We start from the raw sequence: 23181 nt of genomic DNA on the forward strand, positions 1-23181 counted from the left end.
CCTGTCTTCCACTGCCTCCCGCAGTTTGGTCAGACTCATGCTGGTAGCTTTGAGAACACTGTCCAACCATCTCGTCCTCTGTCATCCCCTTCTCCTTGTGCCCTCCATCTTTCCCAACATCAGGGTTTTTTCCAGGGAGTCTTCTCTTCTCACAAGGTGACCAAAGTATTGGAGCCTCAGCTTCACGATCTGTCCTTCCAGTGAGCATTCAGGGCTGATTTCCTTCAGAATGGAGAGGTCTGATCTTCTTGCAGTCCATAGGACTCTCAAGAGTCTCCTCCAGCTCCATAATTCAAAAGCATCAATTCTTCGGCAATTAGCCTTCTTTATGGTCCAGCTCTCACTTCCATACATCACTACTGGGAAAACCATGGCTTTAATTTGGTAGAAGCCAGCAATCCACCCAAAACTTTCTAGCCCATGATTTGCCAATATCCTGGAAGATGTTCATGCTACAGAAGTCTGGGCTACAGATCTTCCTACTGGGTGGAATATGTCATTATGCAACCTTTAGAAGAAATCTGAAGACAGCCCTGTATAGGGAAGTTTTAAAATGTTTGATGCTTTATTCTGCTTTTATGTATGTGGGAAGCTGCCCAGAGTAGCTGGGGAAACCCAGTCAGATGGAGCGGGGTATAAATAATGAAATTATTGTTGTTGTTATTCTCTCTGTTTTCATCAGAGAAATGTTGGAGGGTATGATGTAGGAGCAGGGCCTTTATTGAAACTGAGCTCTGGGATGGCCTTTTTATGAAGGTGAGGACTAGTTCCACCCCTAGGACCTACTTACAGGGTGCATAAGGCTGACATAGCTATATTTTGGCTGCTGGACGTGTTGACATTTTTGCTGTGCTCTTACTGTCTGCCCTTGTTTTGAGAACAGTCTTTTTATTTATTAAAAAAATGCATGTTTGTGGCACCCTTCCCCAAAAGAGCTCATAGTGGAATACATGGCTCTCTTGCCCCACTTTTGGTGGTACCTAAAAGCCATCATTTTAATTTCTCATAATGCTCTAGAACAGTGGTTCCAAAAGGGGGTGGAACTACAACCCGGGGGTGGCTGGATTACCTGGGGGGGGGGTTGCTAAGAGGCATGGGGGGTGGCATGGCGGTGGAAATGAGTATCAGACTTTGAAAGGCTGGCATCACTAGATCAAGTTCACCCATTTTGTTGAAATAAACTAAATAGTTGTAATTGAATTTTGAATAAATGTGCAAATAATTCTTACTGTTTTGACTTTATTGTGTGGTTATCTTCCGTAGCGGGCCATGCAAACTGCTATTCTGAATAATGTTTTTTGTAGGGGAGGAGGCACTATGGATGAGTTTATAGAATTAAAGGGGTGTTGGTCTGAAAAAGTTTGGGAACTCCTGCAGGCCCTCCAAGTGTCCTGATTTCCCAGGGACTGTTCCGGAATGAATAATAATAATAATAATAATAATAATAATAATAATAATAATAATAATAATTTATTATTTATATCCCTGCCCATCCCTGCCACTCTGGGTGGCTTCCAGTAAAGTATTAAAATACAGTAGTCTGTTTAACATTAAAAGCTTCCCTAAAGAGGGCTGCCTTCAGATGTCTTCTAAAAGTCTGGTAGTTGTTGTTCTCTTTGACATCTGGTGGGAGGGCGTTCCACAGGGTGGGTGCCACTACTGAGAAGGCCCTCTGCCTGGTTCCCTGTAACCTGGCTTATTGCACTACAGAAGCCGTCCCAGTTTATGATTTCATCCCAAATTTTCCTGCTTGTCCTTTTTGAAAGGTGTCCCTCTTCTCATCAGAGAAATGTTGGAGAGGATGCAATAGGATGTCCCTCTTTTCACCTAAGAAATGTCAAAGGAATGCCCCTGCCCTAGAATAAACCACTACGTTGAATACATTGCTCCTGCTGTTACCACCATAGATGCCAAGGGGCATTTATAGCTGGAGCAAGTTCTGGATTGACTGGACAGAGGTGTCAGAAAACAACAAATACCCCCTTGGAAATTTGCACTGTAGGACAGACTGTGTGCAATTGGCAGACCTGCTGTGGCAATTATTTTTTACTGGAAATCCCATTTTCATGGTTGAAAGCAAGACCCAAAATGAGATTGAAAATGGACACATATTACGTTGGCAGGACATGGTCTGTTTTTTTTTGGCCCAGGGCCCAGATGGGAAGATGATGCGTTCCTGGAAATTGTTGGCTTACAGCACGCTAATGTTTTCAAACTTATAAATGGCTTCTAATGGACATGAATAGTTCCTAATGGCACAAAGGGTAGCCATTTATTTATGGTTTCTAAATCAAAATTGTTTTGGAGAGCCTGTGGTGTGCAGCCACGAAGGGTAACGGTAGTCCAGGTCATGGATAAACAAATTCTGATCCAAAATATCTGAAAGACCACCTCCTTCCCAATAGATCCTCTTGGGCATTCAGACTGGCAGAGAGGAGCATCTTGGTAGTTCTACCACCATGACAAATTTGAATGGTGGCAGCCACTAAGCTGCAGAATTCCCTCCCCACAGAGTAGTTATGGCACCTTCATGATATAGCTTTCGTCATATGCTGAAGACCTATTACCCTGGCCTTTGACACCTATGATAGGGTTGCTATATTTCAAAATGAGAAAATCTGGACACAAAGTATTTGTTGAGCTTTTTTTAAGTTTTACCCAAGGTTGTTGAGCCAGACATTTCAGTGATTTCTGTTAGGACACTATTTCCGATGGTCAAATCCCATCTATGTCTGGGAAATTCTGGACATAGGGCAGGCCTATGGTATATATTCTCTTCACTATCATATTTTAACTTATTTTAAAATTGTTGAAACCTGCCCTGGTCATCCACCGGAGCAACCAAGTCCACTTCAGTCTCATAACCAGGCCTGAACCCAGACTGAAATGGATCAAGATAATCTGATGAAGAAAACTTGAAATTGTTAGAGCAGGACCCTACTGATGATCTTCCCTGCTTGAGACAGGGTGCTAGTTGTCCCAAAGCAATGGGTCCAGAGTGGGCTTTTTCAGGAGTGGTCAGATCTCTGCCTCTTTCAAGATGGCTGTGACCACTTCCTCCTACCAGGATGCATTGTCTGGAGGCGGTTGGAGGATAGATGGCAGATAACAGATTGAGGTTGAATCCTGACAAGACAGAAGTACTGTTTTGGAGGGACAGGAGGCAGGCAGGTGTGGAGGACTCCCTGGTCCTGAATGGGGTAACTGTGCCCCTAAAGGACCAGATGTGCAGCCTGGGAGTCATTCTGGACTCACAGCTGTCCATGGAGGCACAGGTCAATTCTGTGTCCAGGGCAGCTGTTTATCAGCTCCATCTGGTACGCAGGCTGAGACCCTACCTGCCCGCAGACTGTCTCACCAGAGTGGTGCATGCTCTGCTTATCTCTCACTTGGACTACTGCAATGCACTCTATGTGGGGCTACCTTTGAAGGTGACCCAGAAACTACAACTAATCCAGAATGCGGCAGCTAGACTGATGACTGGGATCAGCCGCTGAGACCATATAACACCGGTCTTGAAAGACCTACACTGGCTCCCAGTACGTTTCCGAGCACAATTCAAAGTGTTGGTGCTGACCTTTAAAACCCTAAACGGCCTCGGCCAAGTATACCTGAAGTACACCTCCATCATTCTGCCCGGACACTGAGGTCCAGCGCCGAGGGCCTTCTGGTGGTTCCCTCGCTGCAAGAAGCCAAGTTACAGGGAACCAGGCCGAGGGCCTTCTCAGTAGTGGCACCCGCCCTGTGGAACGCCTTCCTACCAGGTGTCAAAGAGAAAAATAACTACCAAAATTTTAGAAGACATCTGATGGCAGCCCTGTTTAGGGAAGCTTTTAAAGTTTAATAGGTTGTTGTATTTTAGTGTTTTGTTGGAAGCCGCCCAGAGTTGCTGGGGAAACCCAGCCAGAAGCGCGGGGTATAAATAAATTATTATTATTATTATTATTATTGATCACAACCTGGATCCACTCTAAAGAATCAGTGGCCATCAGTTTGTCTCAGTTGGACTCATAATCACTACAGGTGGAATAAGTTATTCCAAGCAGGGGTGGACTTTGATAATCTTTCATAATATGGTGCCCTGTGTGAGGCCAAATTTTTGTGCTCCCAAATTTTGCATCCTCTCAATTTTGTGCCCCCTTGGCTTGATGCCCGGGGGGGCACCCACACCACCCAAAATCTAGCACTGTTTCCAAGGATCTGAGGGAAGGTCTGTTGAGATGATCCTGTTTTATCCTCACAACTGCCCTATGGAGTAGGTTGGATGGAGAGATTGTGGTTTGGCCAAATTCATCAAGTGAGCTTCATGGTTGAGAAAGGCTTTGAATGTACGTCCCTGAAATCCATGCCCCTAAATCTTCAACAAATGATCAAGGACCTTATTTTTTTCAAATGTCCTTTTGACAATCACTTTCTGCTCTGCCTCCCAATCTCAAAGTCTGGACACACTTGTCATACATGTCCTTATTTTCAGAAGATCACCTCTATTATAAGCAATGTTTTCATTTTTTTCCCCTGTGGCTTTCAATGGCAGGTGCCTTCTGCTTCATGTAATTACACTTGTATTTGCCTGGAATACTAAACAGTTTCCAAATGAGGTTACCTCCAAAACAAAGGTAAATGGAACAAACTCCCTAGAGGTCAAGCTTGTCCTTGCAAACTCTGAAACTTGGAGATGAGGTTCTTAGATTGCGTTACCTAGGCTTGGCTCCAGAATGTTGTGGATAGTAGACAATCAGTCTACTATCAGTCTACTACTCAGGAGCCTTAACTGCTAAGGGAAGAATCCTGTACACAAGAAACAGATGTAAACCAATCTGGCGTTAAGAGGGCAGAAAGTTACTCCACATCCAAACCCTGTTGCGGAGCAAGGCTAATGCTGGCTGAACAAGCCCGTCAGAAGCAAAAGAAGCCATTAAAATAGGGTGTGACTAACGCAGGTGGCACTGTGGGTTAAACCACAGAGCCTAGGACTTTCCGATCAGAAGGTCAGCGGTTCGAATCCCCACGACGGGGTGAGCTCCCGTTGCTCGGTCCCTGCTCCTGCCAACCTAGCAGTTCGAAAGCACGTCAAAGTGCAAGTAGATAAATAGGTACCACTCCAGCGGGAAAGTAAACGGTGTTTCCATGCACTGCTGTGGTTCACCAGAAGCGGCATAGTCATGCTGGCCACATGACCCGGAAGCTGTACGCCGGCTCCCTCGGCCAATAAAGCGAGATGAGCGCCGCAACCCCAGAGTCGGCCACGACTGCACCTACTGGTCAGGGGTCCCTTTATCTTTTAACACTATCTTTTTTTGCCAAGTCATTTGACCGAGCTGAACAGAGTTCGGATGCATCTTAAGTCACCCCAGTGTGGTCCTGCTCCACCACTCTCCTTTGGGGTGACTTAAACTGGACTTTGGGGGACTTACGGCATGTCTGAGCTCCAGCTGAGCTGAGTTGAACATGTTCTGCAGCCATATCTTTGGCTGGGTTGGGGTTGGGCACTTAATTCCAGCTGAACTAGGAACCAGCTGGCTGAGCAAGAGAGTTGCTGAATCCTAAACTGTTCATCCCAGAAGAGATTGCTCTAAGATTGCTCTCTATGTCTAGAAATGATGCTCAGGCTGGGTTGCAGAATTGGAAGAACTATGATGCTACCACAGAGAAGACCCTGTCTCTCGTACCTGCTAATCAAATCAACTTTACAAGTAGGGTCTCTTAAGCTCATATTTTATGCTATACTAGACCCTCCAAGTGTTCCCTGTTTTCCAGGGACATCCCTGATTTAGAGAAGCTGTCCTGGTTTCTGATTTGATCCTGGATTTTGGGCCAAGCAAAAGCTGTGGTTAGGCAAAGAATTATAGACACCAAGAGACACCAAGAGACAACAGGACTGCTTAAGGGGCCCCGACAAAATTGTAGAAATCAAGATATATATAGCTGCTCCAGCAGCATATCTCTTTTTTCTTGTATCCAAAAATGCAAGAAGGGCTTTTACACTTGCCAGAAGCTCGGCTCTGCCCTTGCCAGTCTTGGAAGGATCCTTTAAAAAAGTCCCATATGACCAGAGAATTTGCGCCTGTCCATTGGGGGATATAGGAAGCCCTGAACACATATTTTTTAGATGTCACTTGTACAATGAGGCATGTAGAGAAACCATTGACCCCCTGATGGTGATGCTTACTGACCTCCCAGTAAAGCAAAAATTCGATCTTCTCCAGTTAGGCAAAGACCACAAGATGGCCCGGATTATCATCAGATTCTGCGCACAGATCTGTAGGCGCAGACCATCCCCCAATTCAATCTAGTTTGTTAAGAAAATATTGGAGAAATGTTGGAGGGTATGGAGTCATTCGACCTCTGAGTCATCTGAAGGCATCCCTGTATATGGAAGGTTTTTTAAATGTTGAGTGTTTTATTGTGTTTTTATATGTGTTGGAAGCCACCTAGAGTGACTGGGGCAACTCAGTCACATAGGTGGGGTAGAAATAGTAAAATTATCATTATGTAATGGGAGAAATATTGGAGGGCATGTTATAATGTATGTTGTATTCATTTACTCTGATCCACAGTGAAATGTTGCTGAGTCCTGAATTTAAATATAGGGATCAAATGATTTGTCAATGCTGATTTCTCTGAGTATCTCCTTTAAATTCAGCTCCACACATTTGTGCAGCAATTTGCATTTTTTTTTTTAAAAAAAGAAATCCTTATGAAAATGTGTTAACACTTTAGTGTGACTTTCCAAATAAACACATTTTTGCATGCACCTTTGACCAAGGCACATGTTTTTGACAGCAATTTCCCCCATCATAATGCATTTCTGTATGTTATTCTCACTAACATAATCATTTTTATGCACAATTCCCCTAGGCATTTTTGTAAATCTTGTTCAGTTGGAAAACTGCATTGCAAAATTTGGGTAAGTGGGAAATTTGAAGGATAGCTGCGTTTCAGTTCTTCTATAGTTTTGGAATGTGTGAATTAAGTAGATTTGCCCTTTGATGCAAACGAAATCAAATTTCTCCCCATCCTGATTTTGCATTTTGTGTTTCGGCGATCATACATTGCAAGCATCAGACTTGCTGAAGACATGTAAGTGGTGATTTGGGGGAAACTGCTTGGCACTTTGAGAGTTGACCAGTGGCACTAATAGGTAACATTTTCAGCTTGCTTGCTTGCTTGCATTTCTCAATGGCCTTTTCTGGTTGTCACTTTGTCTCTGATGTACCATAATTTGCTGGAAGTTCTGGTGTGCCGCAGTGAGTCACAGATACCCAGGCCAAAATGGAGGGCTGGTGTGCTAAATTATATGTTTGCAATCACCTATGAACATTTTTGTTCTGACATTTAATTGTGTGGGGAGGGGAGGGGAATAGCTGTCGTCTTCTTAATGCAATATGGATTCTCCTCCCCCTGTGTGATTGTGAAAAATAGACAGCCTAACACATTTCTGCGTTGAGATGAGACACTTTTATATATATATGCAGATGACATTATTCTGGTGAAGGGGGGAGGGAGTGATTTTGTTTTTCTACGCTCTCAATGAAACATCACACCCTTTAAGCTGCTTTTTATGTTTCCAGAAATAGCATAAAGGCTATTTCGGAGGGAAAGGGATGTCAAAGTTTGGCTTTGTTCTATTGTAATTGCCTGATACTGCCTCTTATTTGATGAGCATCATCCCTGCTGAAAATTACATCCGTTGTTTCGAGCCAAGGTCAGGCTTTTATCCTTGAATGTCATATGGACCAGTATGAAGGAGTGATTGACATTCTGGACTTGAACTGGGGAGTCCTAAGTTCAAATCCCCACTCAACTATGAAGCTCACTGAAGGATCTTGGACCACTCACTAGATACCCCAAATACAGTGGTGCCTCGCAAGACGAAAAGAATCCATTCCGCGAGTCTCTTCATCTAGCGGTTTTTTCGTCTTGCGAAGCAAGCCCATTGACGGCTTAGCGGATTAGCGCTATTAGCGGTTTAGCGGCTTTTAGCGGCTTAGCGGCTTAGCGAATAAGCGGATAAGCGGCTTAGCGGCTTAGAAAAAGGGGGGGAAAGGGGAAAAAACCCGCAGGAACTCGCAAGACATTTTCGTCTTGCAAAGCAAGCCCATAGGAAATTCGTTTTGCGAAGCACCTCCAAAACGGAAAACCCTTTCATCTAGCGAGTTTTCCGTCTTGCGAGGCATTCGTCTTGCGGGGCACCACTGTATAAAAGGTGTTAATTGGTTAACTGATTAATTACTTTTTGTTTCCCAGCTGGCGAAACAGAGCCTTTATCATGAGTGTCCTCTTGTTCGGGTTTCAGTCTTATTTTAAGTGCCTTTGTGAGTTCAACTGCTTTTAATTATTTTATAGGCGAATCACCTTGAGGTGGGAAGAACATTTTCCTGCATCTGGTCTGCAGGGACCTCATGTGTTCCCCAAGAATTCTCAAAGATTATAGACAGCAGCTCTGAGATTACATCTGGAGTCTCCTATACAGTGGTACCTCAGGTTACAGACGCTTCAGGTTACAGACGCTTCAGGTTACAGACTCCACTAACCCAGAAATAGTACCTAGGGTTAAGAACTTTGCTTCAGGATGAGAACAGAAATTGTGTGGCGGCAGTAAGAGGCCTGATTAGCTAAAGTGGTACCTCAAGTTAAGAACAGTTTCAGGTTAAGAATGGACCTCCAGAACGAATTGAGTTCTTAACCCGAGGTACCACTGTAGTACCCTTGGGTGCAGCTCATCAGGGCATGGGGATTTGAATTCATTTAAAGTAGCTAGGTGATCCCTTGCCATCTATTTTTCTATCTTGGGCTGCAATTCCTTTATTGCTGCGATGTCCAACCAGTTGACCGCGATCGACATGTAGATCCCTGGATGATTGCTGTCGATCGCGGGACCCTTATCGATCGTGGGATTAATGTAATGTAATGTAAAATGAATGTTTCCTTTTCCCCCCACCCCCCTCGCACTGTCCCAACGCAGCATCAAAAGGGTGATCTTTGATAGTCGACGTTAGTTGTCTTGTGCGCTTGTTAGCGTTGTAGTTAATGGTAGGCCTTTTCCCCCTAAAAAAAAAGCTCAACAACTCCTCAATGACGATGCCAGTATTTTTATACTGGGAGTAGGTCGCAGTCTCTTGGGATTTGGACGTGCCTGCCTTATTGCATCAATTCTTTAGATGCTTTCCACTTTTCTTTCTTGTTGGAATTGTCTGCATTTTGTACCTTCGACATTTCACCTTTAAGAAACTCCCATCCATCTTGGACTCCTTTCTCTTTGAGTATTTCAAAAAGTTCTTATTTCCTACAAATGAGGACTTTCAGGTTCTACGACTAAGCAGGCATGTTTCCATCACAGCCCTATGGAATCAATTTGCTAGTGAGTGAATAATGAACTAGCCATTATCTTTTTTCTTTTTTCTTTTTTGCAAAAAATTTATTAGTTTTTACAATATCAATGACAAACAAAAACATAAAACAAACAAAACATAACAGACATAAATCATAACCTTATTGAAAATAACAGTTATTTACTTTGTAAAACAACTTCCTTGTTTCCCCTGTTGAATTTCATTGCATATCCTTATAACGGTTTTCCAAATCCCAATTTTAATACCCTTTAAATTAAACATTAACATCTTTAAATCTTCTCCTTCTTGTATTAAGCATATTATTTTATCAGTTAACATAGATACAATCCTAAGCCCTTTATGTATCTGAACGCTATTTCCAGTTATTTTAGCTTAACAAATTTAACTAAATAATCATTAAATTTCTTCCATTCTTCGTGATGTTCCTCCTCCTTCTGGTCGCGGACTCTTCCGGTTAGATCGGCTAGCTCCATATAATCCATCATCTTCATCTGCCATTCTTCTACTGTTGATAATTCTTGAGTTTTCCACTTTTTAGCTAACAAAATACGAGCCGCAGTTGTGGCATACAAAAATAGATTAACAACTTTCTTGGGCAATTCCGAACCTGTTATTCCAAGAAGAAAGGCCTCTGGTTTCTTTATAAATGTATATTTCAACATTTTTTTCAATTCATTATAAATCTTTCCCCAGAAGTCACCTTGGAGCAGGTCCACCACATATGAAAGAATGTTCCTTCCTTTTCTTTACATTTCCAACATGTATTATCACAATTATGATACATCTTTGCTAATTTTACAGGTGTCAAATACCATCTATACATCATTTTCATAATATTTTCCTTTAACAAAGTACATGCGGTGAACTTCACCCCTTTCTTCCACAATCTTTCCCAGTCCTCAAACATTATGTTATGTCCTAAATCTCTTGCCCAGTCTATCATCACCGATTTAACTTGTTCATCTTTCGTATGCCAGTCCAGCAAAAGCTTGTACATTTTAGATAAGTTTTTACCTTCAGTATCTAACAACTCCATCTCCAACTTAGAAGAATAATGAACTAGCCATTATCTGAGCTGTTAAAGAATTAGCACAAATGAATTATTTTTGCTCTCCCTGCTCCCTGCGAATCTGCGCAAAAGAAAATGTGCATGTTCAACTTATTAAAGAAAACAAGCTGATATTTTTAGCTTAATAGCTAATGATGATTCAAAATTGTTATTCAGGCCTAATTAACTAATAATTTCCATGGCAACCAATGCTTCGGGCAACACATATTGTATATGCTGTATGGAGGAATATCACAACTTCATATTCTCTATGGTTTGGACTAAATCCTGCTGCTAAAAAAATGCTGCATTGTCATTGGCCAAAGAGGATCAGTGCAAGTGATTAGAGTTAGTTTTTTCCAACCCTAATCCAGCCAGGATTAGGCTGTCAGAAACAGTGTCTGGGTAAAATCGCTGAAATGTCCAGGAATATCCGGATGTATATCACCCAAGTCGGAAGTGCTGGTTTTGGCAAATTTCATTAAAAATAGCTCCAAAACTTCTCTCTCTTTTTAGATTTTGCAAAGAAAGCTCAACAACCTTTGTGTCCGGATTTTCACTTTTTGAAATATGTCAACCCTATGTAAAATAAATCTGCAGATTGTTACCGAATGTAATCAGTTCCTTGTTCTTTTCTTCTCTTTAATGGAGCTGCTTCATTTAGCTCCCCAAGGACAGGTATATCGCCTTACATTTTCCCCTCTCCTGTTGTGTCTGATCCAAGTAATTGCATATTTTGATTTGAATTGTGTATGGCAGATATATTTCTCATTCGCATGCCAATTTTAATATTACAGCCTTCAGCAAATTTCATTAATGCACATTGAAACTGGTGGCATTTATTTCAATATATTTTGTTGGATCCAGACTTAGAGCAGACACATTGAAATCCATGGGGCTTGGGACTTATTTACCTGTTGTATTCTTTATCCTACTTTTCCTTTTTTTTTTTTTTTTTAGTTTACAATATCAAACACCAATAAAACGAAAAAAGAAAAAACACATGATAAACAAAAGAAAAAGAAAAACGCATCAAAAACATACTTTATCCTGCTTTTCCGACACTCATTGTCACCTAAAGCAACTCTCATCAAGAAAGAGAAACAGATTTGTTAAATGCAATGGGACTACCATGTACACCACTGGTGGCCAACTTTGAGACGTTCACTCTCCAGTCTTGCAGTAGTTCACAAGATAAAAACATGAGATAAAAGCTCTGTGGATTAAACCATAGAGCCTAGGACTTGCCAATCAGAAGGTCAGCGGTTCAAATCCCCGTGACGGGGTGAGCTCCCGTTGCTCGGTCCCTGCTCCTGCCAACCTAGCAGTTCGAAAGCACATCAAGTGCAAGTAGATAAATAGGTACCGCTCCAGCGGAAAGGTAAATGGCATTTCCGTGTGCTGCTCTGGTTCACCAGAAGTGGCTTAGTCATGCTGGCCACATGACCCGGAAGCCGTATGCTTGGCCAATAAAGCGAGATGAGCGCCACAACCCCAGAGTCGGCCATGACTGGACCTAATGGTCAGGGGTCCCTTTACCTTTAAACAGAAACAGCAAACAACAACAACAACAACAACAACAACAACAACAACAACAACAACAACAACGCATTTTGAAATTTCTCCTTTCTGTGTTTCTGAGTCAATCCCTCGTATTTGCAATCTCAGGCATGGTTTAACAGTATGTTTCCAAGCACAATTCAAAGTGTTGGTGCTGATCTTTAAAGCCCTAAACAGCCGCAGCCTAGTATACAGTGGTACCTTGGGTTAAGAACTTAATTCATTCTGGAGGTCCGTTCTTAACCTGAAACTGTTCTTAACCTGAGGTACCACTTTAGCTAATGGGGCCTTCTGCTACCGCCACACCGCCGCCGGGCAATTTCTGTTCTCATCCTGAAGCAAAGTTCTTAACCTGAGGTGCTATTTCTGGGTTAGCGGAGTCTGTAACCTGAAGTGTGTCTAACCTGAAGCGTCTGTAACCTGAGGTACCACTGTACCTGAAGGAGCATCACCACCCCCATGTATGTTTCTGAGCACAATTCAAAGTGTTGGTGCTGACCTTTAAAGCCCTAAATGGCCTCAGCCCAGTATACTTGATGGAGTGTCTCCACCTCCATCGTTCTGCCCGGACACTGAGATCCAGCACCGAGGGCCTTCTGGCAGTTCCCTCACTGTGAGAAGTGAGGTTACAGGGAACCAGGCAGAGGGCCTTCTCAGTAGTGGCGCCTGCCCTGTGGAACACCCTCCCTTCAGATGTCAAGGAGGTAAAGAACTACATAACTTTTAGAAGACATCTGCAGCCCTGTATCAGAAAGTTTTTAATGCTTGATATTCCACTATGTTTTATATATGCCGTAAGCCTGCCAGAGTGGCTGGGAAAACCCAGCCAGGTGGGTGGGGTATAAATAAGGATCTCACCTCACTCTGGTAAATTAAAGGGGATTCAGCAAGAGCTCACTTTACAAATGATGCCTAGGCATCCAATCGTCACCTGAGCAGGGGGTAGAGGTGGATCAGCTTTAATAGCTAGCCCCACCTCTGGCATCCACACATACAATGCAGGTGGCCTGAGCAGGGAAGGCTTTGTGTAACAGAGGTGCAGAAGAAGGCTTCCTTTCCATAGATGCTTGCAGCAGATGCCACAGAGTGGAGCTAACCAGCCCAGATGTGCTCGTGCTCTGATTGAACACTTGGGTATCATTTCTGAAGAGGGCTAAGGTCCATGGGGGCAATTAGGAGGAGAGAAGGAGCCTTGTTGCAACCACTGTGTAATCACAGGTGCCTAATCACATTATTTGATTATGAAATACAAGAGGCATTTCCTTATCAGACGGACAAAATTGCATCGAAGCAACCTTGCCAGGAAACATGGGCTGAATGCCAAGTGGCCAAGGCTTGTCACAGATACTTTTCACAGCAAGGAGTACCTTAAAGACGAAGTGATTTCTCGGGGTATAAGCTTCTTCCAACTGGATTCAGAAATAAAATTGCATTTCCTCCAGGAAGTGTAAGGTGAAAGACATGGTTTTCCCACACAGCGGCGTAGCCTCAGTTGCCAGCGTGTGGGGTTGTCATGGGGGCATGCGCCCTTGCCACCAATGCCACTGGAGTGATATCACACACACACCCCGAGCACTGCAGGGCTCGACTGTGCCGCCTGCCTGCCTGCCCACACAGGAGAGAGCCCAGCCAGTTGGTGGAGAGGAGCACTGGGACGCCTAGTTTGCACCCTCTCAAAAATTGTGTGCCCAGGGTTATGGCCCCCCAGCATCCCTAAGGCTATGCCCCTGCTCCTACTCAACCACACTGTGAAGTAGGCTAGGTAACTGGCTCAAGACCACCCAGTGAGCTGACTGGAATTCGTACCTGCCCTGGTCCAAACCCCTACACCATCTCTCTAAGATTTATCTCTAGGTCTCTGCCAGATGAGATGACTCCAGGTGTGATGCTTCCAACAAAGGGGAACAGAGCTCTTCAGTGGTACCTCTGGTTTCTTTTCTTTTTTTAATAATATTTATTAACAGTTTAAAGATTACAAAAGAAAAGAAAAAGAATTAAACAAGACAATACAATACAAGAAATGCAGAATACAGAAAAAATAAAAACAGTTAAAAATAAATCCCTCTTTCTATGTCTTACAGTTCATTTACTTGTTTCCATGACTCCCTCACACCTCCCTTTCTTGTTTTCCTGTTCGAATAGTTAATTCAGCAAATCCTTTCCCTCTTTGTTTTATCTTAGCTCTTTATCTTATTTTATCTTATCTTATCTTATCTTATCTTATCTTATCTTATCTTATCTTATCTCATCTTATCTTATCCTTACCTTAACATATTATAACATTATATTTTCATCTATTATCAATCCATTTTTACATATTCCTTTTTAACCTTATTACTAAAACTGCTTCGTTTCATTCCGACATCATATTAACATTCATTAATTTTACAATGTTTCTGTAAATAATCTTTAAATTTCTTCCAATCTTCTTCCACCAACTCTTCTCCCTGGTCTCGGATTCTGCCAGTCATTTCCGCCAGTTCCATATAGTCCATTACTTTCATCTGCCATTCTTCCAGCGTGGGTAGATCTTGTGTCTTCCTATACTTTGCAATTAGTATTCTTGCTGCTGTTGTAGCGTACATGAAGAAAGTTCTGTCCTTCTTTAACACCAATTGGCCAACCATGCCCAGGAGAAAGGCCTCTGGTTTCTTCAGAAAGGTATATTTAAGTACCTTTTTCATTTCATTATATATCATCTCCCAGAAAGCCTTAATCCTTGGGCACGTCCACCAAAGGTGAAAGAATGTACCTTCATTGTAATAATAATAGAAATATGTGATGATGATGATGATGAAAGACTCTGTGTTGTTGTTTTGCTTCAAGAGACTAAGACAGACACCCATCAGGAAGAAATGTACAGTTATATATTGGACCGGTTTCTTTTCTAGGAGCATCTAAAACATATAGACTCCTTCCATAAAGAGATTTCTATGATGATGATGATGATGATGATGATGATGATGGAGATGGATGGAGCTACCTAAATATGATGATTGTGTGTGAGGAGAAGTCTATAAAAGAAAACCCAAGAATGTACCAGCAGATCAGAGATAATAAGAAGTTGCTCAGTGCAAGAGTTGATTTGACGGGATTGGGTTGGAACCACCAAAACCCGTGTAGAAATCTGTCTGAAACAGAGATCTCCTCCATCCTGAGTAGGTGGATTCTAGAGGTGGAAAACACATTCAGGTTCCATTTTTCTTGTGAAGATGCCATCAGGAGCACAGCAGATCTTCTCTGTTTTTTGAACTCAACTTTCGTGTGGCAGTGATGGAAGAGGAGGAGGAAAACTAGTTTCTGAATCTGGAGCTAATGTCTCAGTTTGAACCAAGCCAGACGAATGCTTGTGTGAGCTCACATAATGCCAGAGAGTTGCTGCTTTTTGATCTATCCAAAGACCTGCCACCACCTCCATCTTTTTCTTCCTGTGATCTCAGCTAGCAATACCTCTTACTATTTATGCTGCATGACAGGAGGCAGATAAAAATGAATTGCATTGCATTAAGGTCCATTTTCAAATATGAAATTATCTTACCTGCTTGACTGTGGCTCACCCATGCTTCATTGACTTCGGTGTGGATTTTTATTTTATTTTATTGTGGTTTGTTTTTAATATTGACTCTGGCAAGTGCCTCAAGGTCCCAGCGTGTAGGATATCTTGTAAATGTAAATTTGATTTGATCTGACATTTGGTTTCTATGTGGATTCAAAGGAGATAAGAGCTCTTAGCTTCCAGGAAATTGATAACAGGACTTGATACGATTGATCTGGTTAGTTTCCATTAATCCTCTAGAGAGGGCAAGCGTTTCTCAAATAGTTAATGCCTCCCCAAGTATATGGCAAAAGAATGAAAAGTCTTGAAAGTGTCTGATTTTGTCTGAAATAGATGCGTGAAAGTCAAATGAGCCTGGCAAGAAGATGGCTCTCTTGCATTCTATGGTCTTTGAAAAGGCAGTCCAAGATTTATGCATAATGATGATGATGATGATGATGATGATGATGATGATGATTGGGGAGGGAATAGTTTTCATAATAGAAAATTACAGCTAGGTTTGGACAAATCTGTCAATTCCAGTTTCTCACAATTTCCAATATTAAATTCAGTTTTCCACCTTTTAGAAGTTTGCAATTGCATAAAAAACCTTGAAAATACCTATCAGCATTTTAATGTGATTTTCTCTTCATATACACATTTTGAAAGCAATTTGCTTGAATAATTTGTGTGTGTTCTTTCCCCTGATATCTGTATTTTTAATCACACTTTCCCTAATATCTGCATTTTTGTTATCCTTATGTGGTTCAAGAACAGTGTTGCACAATTCAGAGGCGTGTGAATTTTGAAAGATATTTGTGCTTCACTCTGCATATTTGTTTGAGAACTGCAAATTAGGCATTTTTCATTAAATTGAATTGAATCCCCCCATGCCTAATTGCAACAAGAAAATCATACTTTAAAAGTTTGGGATTTTTAAAAGTATTTTAATATCAAATTTTGGATATAAAATTTTGAGTTCTGATTTTAAAATTCATTTTTCAGGCTTATATAAATTTATTTTATTTATTTTTAATGGGGGCTAAAGATCTAAGGGTGGCCAGCCTGCATTACTGGTGCAACATGTAGTGAGTTTAGGCTGCAGAGACAACTTTTGAATGGGGGGGGGGGGACTTCATAATCTAACACTGTCCACTGCACTACACACCAGCCCTAAAAGAACTTGAAGGCTTTTTTTGGTAAGCAAAATAATTCGCAAATAATTATTTCAGTTTGTCTGTATCAGGATACAGAAGATATATAGCCGGAGGTAGCTTTGAAGAGGAGGCAGAATATTCTACCTCTTGGCTCATGCAAACTAATTTTGCTAAGTATTAGTGTCTGCTTACACATCACCCAAAAAGAGGACAAAAGAGGGTTCAGGTTTGCATCGAAATTACATATGCTAATTCACATGTATACATTCAAATTTGGAAATAAATACTATAATTTAAATCAAAAACAGGACATCTCACCCAAGTGGTGAGGACTGTCAGCAGCGGACCTGTGTGCCTCGTAGTCTTCCGTCTAGGTAGGTACCAACTGTTGATGGGCACCTTCAACATCCCTGCTCTTCGTTCTGACGCTTCTTTGTTTTTAAGCTGAACAGCCCAGATGCTTTCAAATAGAGGACTGTCCTCTGTGAAGTACAGCTATGCTGCAGCCATTCTCAAAAATAAGCTGGTACCCAGATTAAGGGTTGCTATACCCAGGTCCTGCTGGTGAGCTTGCCTTCGGCAACTGATTGGCCACTGTGAGTATCAGATTTTGGTCTAGATGAGTCGCTGATATGCTCCAGCAGAGCTCTTCTTAAGTTCTTGTGTTCTTACCTGAGGAAGTAGAAGGCTGAGAAAGGGTGTCCAGACCAGCTCAAAACAATGTGAGCCCAGTAGCAGAGGAAGCCACTTGGGCACCTGGGGCGGCGTGCCCAGGGGCGGGGCGAGCCGCCCATAGGGGCAGGGCCTCTGGAGTCTGCCTGCCTTCTCCCACTCAGTCGTCCTACAGCTGGGGTAGAGGCAGCGGGCGGACTGTTTGGCCAGCGTGGAGCCTGAGTGAGTCCAAGCTCCTGTTTGGCCCAGGAGAGATGCGTGGCTCAGGAGAGCTGCTGGCCCTGCAGTGAGTGCTGCCCGGCATTTTGTCACCCCCCTCATTGGTGACACCCGGGGCAGACGCACCCACCCACCCCCCTTTCCTCTGCCCTGCCTGAGCCAGCTTGAAAACAGGATCTGGCTTTTTGAACAGGAAGTGTTTGCCCTTGGAGCTCCTAATCTGAAGTCTTATAGTAGCCTTAGTCCTTCAAACAGAGAACCACCTATCAAATAAAGGTAAAGGTAAAGGGACCCCTGACCATTAGGTCCAGTCGTGGCCGACTCTGGGGTTGTGGCGCTCATCTTGCTTTATTGGCCGAGGGAGCCGGCGTACAGCTTCCGGGGCATGTGGCCATAAGGACTAAGCCGCTTCTGGTGAAACCAGATCAGCACACGGAAACACTGTTTACCTTCCCGCCGGAGAGGTACCTATTTATTTACTTGCACTTTGACGTGCTTTCGAACTGCTAGGTTGGCAGGAGCTGGGACAGAGCAACAGGAGCTCACCCCATTGCGGGGAATCGAACCGCCGACCTTCTGATTGGCAAGCCCTAGGCTCTGTGGTTTAACCCACAGCGCCACCCGCGTCCCTTTTACCTACCAAATAGAAGACTGTAAAAGTACAGTGTGTGGCCGCCATGCTCTTTCATCAACATTTGTGAGCTTCTTTGGTGGTTGAGGAGCCCCAGAAACACTGGGGATCTAAATTATAATAGTCTTGGGAAATAGAATCATAGATTTGGAATGAACCTCAAGAGTCATCTAGTCCAACTCCCTGCAATGCAGGAATCTCAACATGCGGTCTCCCATCCACTTTGAAACCATAGCAGCCCCTGCTTAGCTTCCAAATGTGCTAACTGCCTTATACTGAATCAGGTTTCAGACAAGAGCCTCTTTTATCCCTACCAGGAGGTGCCAAATATTGAACCTGGGACCTTCAGCATGCGAAACAGATGTTCTACCACCGAGCTATGACGCCTTCGCTAGTGGGTCACCAGTTAGTTGTGCAGGCTCTTCTGTCCTGAGTAAAATCCAATATTCCGTTCATTGTCTTCCTCCTGGCCTGATGAATGCACAGCAAATGTTCCAGTCACAAGTGGAGAGCAAAAGCTCAGACATGCCGTAATAAAGAGCTATTTATATGATATGCATCTCCATGTATGTGTCAGAGCACTAAATTAGGGGGAAAGGAACAAGTTAATATTTATTTTACCAATTTGGAGGTGGGAGAGGCGAAGGAGGCGTACAGCAAAGATGCTTGAGAGAGGGGGTGATGAACCAATTTTAGATTTAATGAGGAGAGCATAAACCTGGAACATGATAAAACAGAATAACCCTCAGCAGCGGAACGGCTGATGCCGCAGTTCCTCTGTGTTCTGCCCAATTTATTTAAAAAATTTAATACTGTTGTCAGGGACTGGGCAGAGGGGGAGGAGTGGTGGAGAGTGCCTCCACATCCTGACCGTTCCAGGGAGGAGGAAGAGGAAGACAGTATAGATTTACAACCCGGGTTTGAGGAATGTCTCAGCTCAAAGGCAGATGGAGGAGAAAGTTGGGAAATAACGGGAGAGGAGGAGCAGGCAGAGCCAGAGCAGCGGCTGGCTGACACGTTGTCACTAGAAAGCATTCCAGACCAGAAAGCATCTCCCAGAACCTGGCAAGCCTTAAAAGTAGGAGAGCAAAGAGCTCAAAGACAGGTTAGCAGCACCTGTAGAGGAGATGATGATGATGATGATGATGATGATGATGATGATGATGATGAATGAGGAAGTGGGAGAGATGGGGGGTGGCGATTCACTTGGGACAACGCCATTATCCAAGAGGCTGGGTTCTATAGCCTCTCTCTGTAAAGTCTGAAATAAAAAAAGGATTGTAAGAAACTTTTCCTTGTCTTTATACCTTCTTGGGCAACCAGCCGGAAGCCACTGACACCACCCAGACAACTGTATTTAATTTTCTGTAGCCTCCCTAGGGTCCCTAAAGTGGTCCACCCAATTATATAATGATCTCATTGTGCAATATTTCCTTATGTTCTAATAGCTTGCATTCAGGGGAGCAGGGTAAGCCTCGCAAGGAAAGTGTTGCAGGCTTCTGAGCTTCAGCATTATTGGAATCTGGGAGAAAAGTTCCTGTGAGATGTAGAGATGGGGCTGGGGTAGGCGGGCAGGGTGCCACCCAACTGTTTTAGGGACTCCCCTCTGGATTGGTGTTCAGTTTACTCCTTAGCCTTTTCTTCTCCCAAAGATGTCTGGAAAGGCAGTGGGAGTTTAGGATCAGAGCTTTCCTTCTCCTAGATGGGCTAATAATAATAATAATAATAATAATAATAATAATAATAATAATAATTTATTACTTATACCCCACCCATCTGGCTGGGCCTCCCCTGCCACTCTGGGCAGCTCTCAATAAAAAATTACAAACACAATAAAACATCAAACATTTAAAACCTCCCTAAACAGGGCTGCCTTCAGATGTTTTCTAAACATCATGTTTCCTTGACATCAGATGGGAGAGCATTCCACAGGGCGGGCGCCACTACCGAGAAGGACCTCTGCCTGGTTCCCTGTAACCTCACTTCTCACAGTGAGGGAACAACCAGAAGGCCCTTGGAGCTGAATGATGGGGATGGAGATGTTCCTTCAGGTATACTGGGCAGAGGTCATTTAGGGCTTTAAAGGTCAGCACCAACACTTTGAATTGTGCTCAGAAACATACTGGGAGCCAATGTAGGTCTTTCAGGACCGGTGCTATATGGTCTTAGCAGCCACTCCCAGTCACCAGTCTAGCTGCCACATTTTGGATTAGTTGTAGTTTCCGGGTCACATTCAAAGGTAGCCCCACATAGAACTCATTGCAGTAGTCCAAGCAGGAGACAAGTAGAGCAAGCACCACTCTGGCGAGACAGTTTGCAGGCAGGTAGGGTCTCAGCCTGTGTACCAGATGGAACTGGTAGGCAGCTGCCCTGGGCACAGAATTAACCTTCGCCTTCATGTACAACTGTGAGTCCAAAATGACTCCCAGGCTGTGCACCCGGTCCTTCAGGGACACAGTTACCCTATTCAGAACCAGGGAGTCCTCCACACCTGCCCGCCTCCTGTCCCCCCAAAACAGTACATTTGTCTTTTCAGGATTCAACCTCAGTCTGTTAACCGCCATCCATCCTCCAACTGCTCCCCTAACACCCCTCACAGAAAACAGTGCATTACAAAAAGAAAGTACATTTCTACATATATTTGTAATTAGTCCCAGTACTTTCCACTCAGAATTGGCAACCAGCTCCCCACTTTCTTTGCTCTAGATAGTATTGGCAGCCAACCATATGTGATCTGGCCCATTCCTTTTTAACAGACAGGACTGCACCTAGGAAGCAGGCTAGATCAACCAATGGGTCTGAGTTGTCAGTAAAAAACTTCTAGAGACCAGGGCAGTGAAGGGTTGTGCAATAGCCCCCTATTCATTACTATGGTCTTCAAATGATCCCTTCCATACAATATGGAATCCAGCCTTTAGTGTGGAGTCACCAACTCTTTGAAACTCTCTTTTGTTGTGTATCAACCAGGCACTGTCTATACAGTATTTTTGTCGCCTGTTGACCTTTCATTCCCCATCAAGCTACTTAAGTGAAATACTTTCTCCCATCCTATATCTCCGTTGGATTTGTAACGGTGTTTACATATGAAATTGGTTTTAATTGTTGCTGGGTTTTTTGGCATATGGGATTGGTTTTATTAGTTGGGCTTTTGACTGTGAAATCGCACAGAGATATTTTATGGGAAGCGATTCAGAAATGGAATTAAAATAAGTAAGGATTACAACGGTAGGAATCACACTTATCTGCATTTTAGCAGGGTGCACTCCTCCACTCCAAGGCAAAAAGGACAGCAAAGTGAGAGCGATTTACCAGGGATATGTAATGGAAATTTAGAATATTAGGAAATGAAGACAGATTGAGTGTATGAAATCCCTGAGCACCAGAAATCCTCCAGCTTCGGATATTTCACAGTGTAAATCAACCTTTGCAGGAGGGTCTAAAAATTGCTTTAAATGTTGTTGTTGTTTAGCCGTTTAGTCGTGCCCGACTCTTCGTGACCCCATGGACCAGAGCACGCCAGGCACTCCTGTCTTCCACTGCCTCCCGCAGTTTGGTCAGACTCATGTTTGTAGCTTCGAGAACACTGTCCAACCATCTCGTCCTCTGTCGTCCCCTTCTTCTTGTGCCCTCAATCTTTCCCAACATCAGGGTCTTTTCCAGGGAGTCTTCTCTTCTCATGAGGTGGCCAAAGTATTGGAGCCTCAGCTTCATGATCTGTCCTTCCAGTGAGCACTCAGGGCTGACTTACTTAAGAATGGATACGTCTGATCTTCTTGCAGTCCATGGGACTCTCAAGAGTCTCCTCCAGCACCATAATTCAAAAGCATCAATTCTTCGGCGATCAGCCTTCTTTATGGGCTTTAAATATAGAGAGCAAAAATACTCATGATATTAAGGGTGATACCAGTTGCTTTGACTTTTCTGCCCTACTTGTGTAAATACAGGACACACAGCCCTGATAGCTTCAGCATTAGAAGGAAGGAGAATCACTGAGTAAAGAAACAGAGCGAGACATAAGCACTTTGAGAAGGAACAAATCCATGCAAACTTGCTCTGTGATTTCGTTCAAGACGTTCATTATCACCCAAAACAATCCGATGGTGACAAACAACAACAATAATAATGACAAATGCAGATTGTGATCCATACTTTCCCCAGATCTTCTCCGTACACACTAGACTGTTCAGTGAGTCACAACAACATCATTTGCTTCAGAAGACATTCTGCCCCCAAAAAGTAAAAATAAAAAATGGCTAATTATGTTTGTAATCATTCCTGACTCCACTGCTGTGACTCAGCTCTAGCAAGCATCATCTGTGGTTCATTGAGAGTTTAATGCCCCCAAACACTGTCTATTTCTTCCTCCTGGCACAGAAAGTATTGTATGTTTCAATGCCTTTGAGATCCTGATCATCATATTTCTTTCTTTGTTTTAAAAGTTCAAAAGGACCTTGATTAAATCCCCTTACTTTTTACACACACACAGCAAAATGCATGTTAAAAAAATCATTATAATTATACTATACACAATATTTTACTACATAGAAAAAACTATTGTCCATATTTATGCTATATTTATACTTATATATTTGAATTCAAGAAGCAGTTTGCCTTTATCTTTAGAATTCTATCCTTCTCCATTGGGTAGATTAATCAACTAAAAATTCAGTTTTTATCAACAGAATGTCAGCTTTACGCAGTGCAACTATCATTTAAAAACAGACTTGATTTTGGCTTTCTTTGTTGTTGTGTTTCTGGTATGCTACTGAACGAGGGTGTTATTAAATGGTAACTGTAAAAAAAAAGATTGCTAGGTATCGTTTATAAAGCTATTATCATACAGTTTCTTCAGCATCTCAGTACGTTCCATGTAGTACGTTTTTGGTTGCATAGATTTATTTAAATGGATTGGTTAGTGGGAAGATAATTCATCAGCTGAGGTTGCAATCGGATGCACACTTTCCTGGAAATAAGTTCCATTTAATACATTTGGGACTGCAGTGTAT

General features: G+C 42.9%; 1 protein-coding gene across 2 annotated transcripts in view; it reads left to right on the forward strand.

The window, feature by feature from the left end:
- ADCY8 (adenylate cyclase 8) overlaps positions 1 to 23181 on the forward strand; it is a 127348-nt gene that overhangs the window by 22513 nt on the left and 81654 nt on the right. The gene's annotated exons all lie outside the window — the stretch shown is intronic.

This window comes from Podarcis erhardii (genome assembly GCF_964252035.2).
Source record: "Podarcis erhardii genome assembly, chromosome: 8".
Taxonomy (NCBI): Eukaryota; Metazoa; Chordata; class Lepidosauria; order Squamata; family Lacertidae; genus Podarcis; species Podarcis erhardii.